Here is an 8,963-nt window from a genome sequence, read left to right as displayed (position 1 = left end):
CTATCTATCTCATATCTATCTATCTATCTATCTATCTATCTCCTATCTATCTCATATCTATCTATGTGTCTGTCTCCTATCTTTATATCTATCTATCTATCTCATATCTATCTATCTATCTATCTATCTATCTATCTCCTATCTATCTATCTATCTATCTATCTATCTATCTATCTATCTCATATCTATCTATCTATCTATCTATCTATCTCATATCTATCTCATATCTATCTATCTCATATCTATCTATCTCATATCTATATATCTCATATCTATCTATCTATCTATCTATCTATCTATCTATCTATCTCATATCTATCTATCTATCTATCTATCTCATATCTATCTCATATCTATCTATCTATCTATCTATTTATCTATCTCATATCTATCTATCTCATATCTATCTATCTATCTATCTCATATCTATATATCTCATATCTATCTATCTATCTATCTATCTATCTATCTATCTATCTATCTCATATATATCTATCTATCTCATATCTATCTCATATCTATCTATTTCATATATATCTCATATGTATCTATCTATCTATCTATCTATCTATCTATCTCATATCTATCTATCTCATATCTATCTATCTATCTATCTATCTATCTATCTATCTATCTCATATCTATCTATCTATCTATCTATCTATCTATCTCATATCTATCTATCTATCCATCCGTCTATCTCATATCTATCTATCTATCTATCTATCTCATATCTATCTCATATATATCTATCTATCTCATATCTATATATCTCATATCTATCTATCTATCTATCTATCTATCTATCTATCTCATATCTATCTCATATCTATCTATCTCATATCTATCTATCTATCCATCTATCTCATATCTATCTATCTATCTATCTATCTATCTATCCATCTATCTCATATCTATCTATCTATCCATCTATCTCATATCTATCTATCTATCTATCTATCTATCTCATATCTATCTATCTATCTATCTATCTATCTATCTCATATCTATCTATCTATCTATCTATCTATCTATCTCATATCTATCTATCTATCTATCTATCTATCTATCTATCACATATCTATCTATCTATCTATCTATCTATCTATCTATCTATCTCATATCTATCTCTATCTATCTATCTATCTATCTATCTCATATCCATCTTCTATCTATCTATCTATCTATCTATCTATCTATCTATCTATCTATCTATCTATCTCTCTCATATCTATCTATCTATCTATCTATCTCATATCTACCTTCTATCTACCTATCTATCTATCTCTCATATCTATCTATCTCATATCTACCGTCTATCTATCTATCTATCTATCTATCTAATATGTGTCTATGTCATATCTATCTCTCATCTATCTATTTTATCTTACTTATCTATCTACTTATCTTATATTTTTCTCTTCAAGACACCTTAACTACATGGTCTGGTAAGGTCACTGACCTTATTTAGAGGTGGGATACAGACATAATATATTGGGAAAGTGAGGAAAGGGATTCTCAAGTTTGGGGAACAGCCCAGGGTCCATGGTTTACATAATTTGAGTTTGACATTTTGTGTTGGGTCCAAGAAGCCTCACATTTCCCCTCTGGATACAAGTTTGTTTCTATCAGGTGGTTAGAAGCTTATTTTGCTCCATCAGCAATCTACATAAATGGGCCCTTGTTAACATCAAACATAAACCAGGCCCGTCCTGGGTAATCCATATCCATTATTAAACAAGACCCCATTCATGGTGGCTTATGGGTTTATCATGACATCATACTTTCCAGCCGTATGGATCATAGGTAATCAAATGCCCGGTGTCGGGGGTATTCCTGCATTGAAATCTGCAATCATCTATAACCCAGGAGGTGAAGGATAAACATAGTGATAAGTAAAACCCAAGGAAGGGGATTGATTGCTCAATAACCCCTTAATACAGTGTAAATAAACCGAGCGTTACGCCCCAGAGTGGAATCCACCAGACGTCCCTCTATGATCTCTCCATGACCTTGGTCTTAGTCCGTGATGTTGTTCTCCTCGGCACATTCCTGGTGCTTGGTTACCAGGCCCATTCTTTATTTAGGGGGGAAGTATAGATTTAAGGGGAATTACATCAAGTGCAAATGACCTTCACTCATAGAATACGTCTACACCTGCTATAAATTACTCAAAATCCTCGGCTCGTTCTTACGTCCCGTGAAGGTTCCCATCACAACAGATTATGACTCAACTGAAGTTGTACTGTAACATCTTCTTAATCTTAAGAAAACATTGAATGCAAGCCACGTCTTATTTGGTGTGGTGGACCCCTACTTAGCCCTTAAATCCAAGGTTTAACATCAGCCCCAAGTTGGCTCTGGTACAATTAGACAAGGTCAAGAATGGGCCATCTGGTTAACCGTTCCTCTGACAAGATGTCGTAGCCTAAGGCCAAGTCTAGGGAAGGGGATGTTAAATGCGTCTATGTGGTATGATTCAATGAATGTAAGAATGTGAATGAGGACCATTAATAATCCCCCCTAAGCCAGGGACTTTGTACAACCCAGTCAGGTGCAACTCTCTCAGAACTCTCATACTGAGCTCCATTATGTCCACCTTCAAGAGACGGGATTAATCTGACGGAAGCCGCTTTTATTAGAGCAGGATATCTTACCAAAAAGTCTTCTCTAACTATATCCGGGCTTAAGGACGTTAGATGTTAGAAGACGTCTTATTTCAAGTCACTTCTATAGATAGGTTTCAGTTTTCTGGTCGGGGGTCTCGTAAAGAACAAGACGTTAATTTCTCTTAGAAGTCGAAATAATACCTAAAACTCTGGGGGAAAAAAGTGATGGGTCAATGAAAAATAACTTAATAGTGTTTTGGTATTGTTTGGTGTTTTATGAGGTCAGGCACCATAAAACATGTTGTATTGACAAATTTTTTGAGAAATTTTAGACATTGGGGCTAATTTACTAAGGGTTTGAATTGCGCACTTTCGTCGAGTTTCCCGACGATTTCCGTTTTGCGCCGAATTGCCCCGGGATAGAAATGGGGGGGGGGGGGGGTGTTGGCCATCGGACAACCGGACGGATTCAGAAAAACCGTGGAAATTCAAAAACAATTTGTGTCGCAAGATCATCAGTCACATTCACCAGGAAGAAGAAGGTGAACTCCGGTGGACCTCGGCGCAGCAGCGACACCTGCAGGATATCGGGCGCACAACCTTAGTGAATCCCGGCAGACCCAAATCCTCGTTGGACAACGCATTGTGGGATCGCGACTGGACCGGGTAAGTAAATGTGCCCCATTATGCCAAATTTAGATGTCAACATTGGTTGCAGATTGAAAACATTTAGGTTTTGCATATAGAGGACTGAGTACTTTACACTTTAGGTAAGGGTTGGCCCCAACTAGTCATCTCAGATGGCAGGCAACGTTGATGCTAATCTTGACCTAGTTTTTTAGGATGGCTTTCTTCCTTGGATGGGTCACCTTGTACTTTGAGCCTTGGCTCCATTTCTGATGATGCCTTTGTCTGGGCTATAGGGCAGACTGTGTCTCCTACCATAGCTAGTGCACCCAAACCATGACTGATAGTTGGAGAACCTCCGGACTACACCAGAAGGGAGGTTTTCAGTATTACACTCATATCCTAGCTCTTCTCATTAGTAATGACTTGGCCAAACTTGTCACAATCCTAATTCTTGGTCCTATGGTGAAGGACGGCTCTATAACTATGTTGTTGCACCTGTGTTATCGGTTAACTGGTTCATGAGAACTGAGGAAACCAAGGAAGGTTTCCTCTGGAAGTAGATCTGGAAGTAGACAAGGCAGTAGGTGGGTGGGTAGAATGTAACACCCAATGGAAAAGTTCATTGTTCCCTCTACATTTGGGGAACATTATGACTAAGATGCTAACAATATAATTATCCATTTAAAGGTCTGACAATTGTATGATGACCTGACATTGACTATCTGTTTTCTTTACGGGTTGTGCAGTTACTATGGAGCAAGACTCTAGACTCTACAGATAAGAAGCAATGGGTTGTCTCTAGGAATTGATTATATAATTTCCACGGATATTATTAGTGTCTTAAGATGAGTATCACAAGAAGGAAGGGGCAAGGGCCAATTTCTCACGGTAACCTCATGGTCTTGGGGTAGTTTTATGTACTTTGAGAAATGAACACAAATGATGGATAGTTTCGAGGAGATAGCATAAAACTTTGCAAGTTGATGGATGGTTTTAATCTTGGATAGAAGAAGCTTTACACATTTCAGATTTCAATATTGAAATATTTATTTACTTCAATATACATAGAAGAAACTTATGGGATGTGCCGTGGATCGGCATAAGGATCATTTTCATGTAATGTTGGGATGATCTGCTGGTGATACTATGCAGATTCTATCTTATGGCAAGTAATCTGATTCGGTAAAATCTTTGACAAGAGGACATGTATGGGATATTATGCTAATGTGGCGCCATAATTTATATTATCGATATAGAGTAGACACCTATAGCAATTTCCTGCCTGAAGGAATACATTTTCCTGTAGAATATAATCACTGTCCAAAATCTGACATCAGTAGGTAAGATTGATTCATGGAAGGCACCAGATACCAGTTGAAGAAGGTGGAGATAGCTGTAGGCACCAAAGGTGGTACCCCCATCTATTGGGCAGATTGGAACACCTCTTTAAGCGATATCCTATCAATCCTGCTTGGATTTCTAGGCTGTGGTCCCCATCATGGTTAATCATTGGTGATGAGTATGCCGCTAGGACCATCTGGGGATGGTCAAGAAAAAGGGAAAGTCAAGAACAAAGAGCTGTTCAATGAGACAAAAACATAACCAGAAGGTGACATGGTTGGCAATGCAAGAAGAGGAAGATAGGTCTAAAGACAAGAAAAGCTAAAAAAATGAAAGGCAAGACTTAAGCCATTGAGAAGAAGTTGGTGGTACTGCTCCTAAGATCAACCCAAGTCCAAATTCGAGATATGTTGACGGGTAGCAGAGAGTCCAAAATATAGCTGCCCTAATAATCAGCACATGATGTATCTCCAGTTCCAAGAACAAAGATATAACTCAAGGATTTTAGGCTTAACTCTACAAAATAAACCAGCACTGAATCCATGACATGTCTCTCCTGGACTTAGAAATGCCTCCCTATAATCAAATTATTAGAAGGTAGTGAAGGTAATTCATAATTAGTGAGGTCCACCGCCCAGATGTTTCATATCTGGAACATGCAGAATGTTTTAAAGAAAATCTTTAATGCCTCATAATTTGGACAAATTTGAAAGAGAGCAGAAGAGAGCGAGTGAGCCAAGGTCAACGGAGCGGACAGGCCACGTCTATCATCGAAGAACGGAGGGAACGTGTTATTCTGGGAGAAAAGAATGATACAGGAAGAAGAATGGAGCGGAATGGTAAGATCACGTAACATATTATCATTACATTTCAGCTTCAATAGACTGATCCTGATGTTATGACACGACGGATACTACTACAGCGAGTGTCTGCCTCCTAGTCTGTCATATGATATAGTTGTAATAATTTTGGAAATCTGAACGAAAGTATAAAGGGATTTCCTTGCTTTAAGTAAAGTAAATCCATGATTCATGTCTACTCTAAAGGTTGTGTTACAATTCATCAATTCAAGATCTCTATTAGCTGTCAGTGAGTGAGAAGACTCCGGTAACCATGTATGTGGATAGTCTGGGACTAAGGTCAAGTGGAAACAATTGTATCCAGTCCTAACAGAATGATACATTGTAGCAAACTAGCAGTGAGATTTGTGCAGCTCCCAGTAATGCGTTTAGCTCACAGAGCATTGTCTAAGGTGGATACAATTATATTGTCCTCATCTTAGCTTAGATGAGGATACCATTGTAGTTCCAGTTGTAACAATTAAAAGACCTGGGGGGATATTGATCATGGCTCGTACACCGGAAAACACTCCGCCATCTATGTCAGTCGTGCCAGGCTGTGTTCCTGCGGCGGTGCCCCATGTTTGCTCATTGCCTATAGCCAGCGCCCGTTCAAGCACAGGTTAGGGCACAAATTTACACCGGGTCAGACCTGGTGTGGAAGTGTCATGGCGGTGCAGCGCTTTGGAGCTGTCTGCCGGGATTTATCAGGAGCCTCCTGATAGATCCATTACGTTTTCAAAAAACTTTTGGAAACTTTTGTATGAATCTGTATAATTGAGTTGCATGATGTATATCAGCTGTAATAACGCTACTGTGTCAGGCATCGCAAATCAAAAAGTGGCTGCAGACCAACATCCCAAGAATCGCAAGATGACGTCCATCTGGCCTACAGATGACCCTACATATCTTTAGCATGGTGCCTCCTAGAGGTCATGGCGAGCAGTCTAGTCTATCATTCTGCTTTATGGCTGAGTATTGATGAATTCCCACCATATCTCTATAATGTACCCGCTCTGATAGCAGAACTAGTTATGTCTAAATCTGTCATGCCAAGGAAATTATGGGTTGTTATCAACAATAATATCAACCGTTCCACCATAGCTGTAAATCACTTAGACATGAGGACATACAGTGAATTTCTAAGATTAGGGCTGACAGGAGCCTCGTTGACATCTCTATATTGGCTCGTCGACAACAGACCCAGCCGTCCATCCGTAGTCACCCCATGTAACCCAATAATCTTCAGGTTTGTGATGTCTCAGCTCAGCTTGATCTAGGTGGATAAATGGTCAGCAGATCGACTCCTGCTGATCAAATATTAACCGCCATCATAAGATTTAGGTGTCAATGCATTCAGCTGATTGATAGGGTGGCAAGAGTTGGTTCCACTACTGATCAAATATTAAAGGAATTTCTCAAAGTAGTTGTCAACTCATTGGGACACCTATTGATCCTAAGATTAAGTTGCAATACACATCAGAAATGAATGGCCTATCTGAAATGACTTGGTCCAAGTGGGGGAATTTCCATTGATGCCAAGAAAAGGATGCCTATTCATACAAATTATTGGTTGGGTTTCAAGAGCTGGATCCACTACTGAACAAAAATAAATGATCTGTTTCAAAGTAGTTGGGTCAAATAAGTGGGACCCCTATTGGTCATAATTTGAGATGAGAGGATGAGTTTGGATCTCTAAAATAAGATTAAGATGCCAATGTATTCATTCAGTAGATAGTCTCTACAGAGAAGATATTAGGATATTAATGGCCTATCTTAAAGGGTTTTATCCAAGTTGGTGGGATCTCCGTTGATGCCAAGAGAAGGGAGCCTATACATTCAATCCAATACCATCCAATATTAATGGCTGGTCTTAAAGGAGTTGGCCCAAATTGGAGGGACGCCCAAAGAAGAGTGCTGATGCCTTCAGCTGTTTGCTGAGGTGGCAAAAGATAGAGCTCTACTGATCAGATATTGATTTCTTGTCTCAAAGATGTTGAACCAAGATAGAAGGACTCCCTTAGATAAGTTAGGTAAGTTATTTCTAAGGGTGTCTATGCATTAAACTTATGGGCAAGGTTGTTGGAGGGCCACATTGGCGGGGCACCCATTAATTGCAAAGGAGGCATGCTAAAAAATTCAGTGGTTTAGGAGATTGGTGGGTGATAGAAAACTATTGATCAGATGTTGATGGCCAATCTAGGAGGGGTTGGAAGGACCCCTCACTTATCTGAAGAAAAGGGACAGCATACGATTGGATCAGTGTGCCATAAAGGCATATTGCCACTCCATCACTCTCTTTTACCTTAGGGATGAACTATGCTGTCTACGGAACCGAAGTTCCTTTGGAAAAAAGTGCATCTCGTTCTTGGGATTGGTGAAAGTCCTAGTGGTTAGACCCAACTGATTAGCAGGTTGTGACCTATCCTTTAGATATGCACATTTGCTTAATTCTTTTCAGGCTAGTCCATCACTAATATACACCTAAAATAACCGAAATGAAGTGTCAGTGGAGCCCCCTAGTGGATTGATAAACTAAGAAAAACCCATTGATATCACATCTGCTTCTGCATCATTTCTCTAACAGTAATTTCAGCTGAAGACCTGCAGGAGATGTAAAAGTCACATCTAATCGAATTACAGGAAACATACACAGGCATTAAAGCGTAAAGCAAATATGTTGAGGCGGATAATAAAGAAATATGATTCCTGGGTGGGCCGAGTAACTGCGCCGGTGGGGGTCACTAGAGAATCTTGGGAAAACCGCCCTGTAAGATCCCGATATTTACAATGGATACTAAAACAAAAGTGGCCGAGCATGAAAAATCAGGTACAAAAACTGGAAGGAAATGAGGTTGAGGCCATAAATCACCAGACGGGATCCAACCCAATCTCTATTTGCGTTTGTAACTTTTTTTGTATTGGATAATAACCCTCGCTTTGCCTTTAAAGAGCCTCTGCCTGGAAACTACAGAGGGTTGTCTGGCCATTATCCGAGGTCCTGGTGACAGACGTAGAACAGTTTGCAGGATCCCTGCATCTCGCAACATGTGGATGCAAAATAACAGAACGTTCCTAATGGGCTCGTATTGTTGTGTGCTCAGGGGGTAGGAGGAGGAAGGGGCGAGAGGGAGGAGCAATGTACTTGACTCTGAACATCAGGCTGAAATAAAACTCCTTTGATAGACTTTCCCTCGGCCGGCGGCTCGTTCCACAAGAGTTTATTATTGGTAACCGCAAAATCCCATCGGGGAACGGAGCCAGGAATGATCATTAGGCGGTGGTGTGTTCCAGACAATTAATTCGCTTTTATATGGAGTACACATCTAGGTTCTTCTATAGGGTTGCCCCGGGGCCAGGGTAATTACACACGGTGGAAGCCAATTTTGTTTTATTGCACTGTGAGAAGGGGGGGCGGATGTTTTTTTCTCAAGTTTATTAGTGTCCATGCTCTTTAGATTGTGACCTATTGATTTAAAGGTGATACTACACTTATAGGGGATTGGAAAGAGTCATCTGGGCCCTCAGCTGCTCTGTACACAGA

This window comes from Engystomops pustulosus, chromosome 2 (assembly GCF_040894005.1).
Source record: "Engystomops pustulosus chromosome 2, aEngPut4.maternal, whole genome shotgun sequence".
Taxonomy (NCBI): Eukaryota; Metazoa; Chordata; class Amphibia; order Anura; family Leptodactylidae; genus Engystomops; species Engystomops pustulosus.
Note: the sequence above shows the minus strand (reverse complement) of the source record.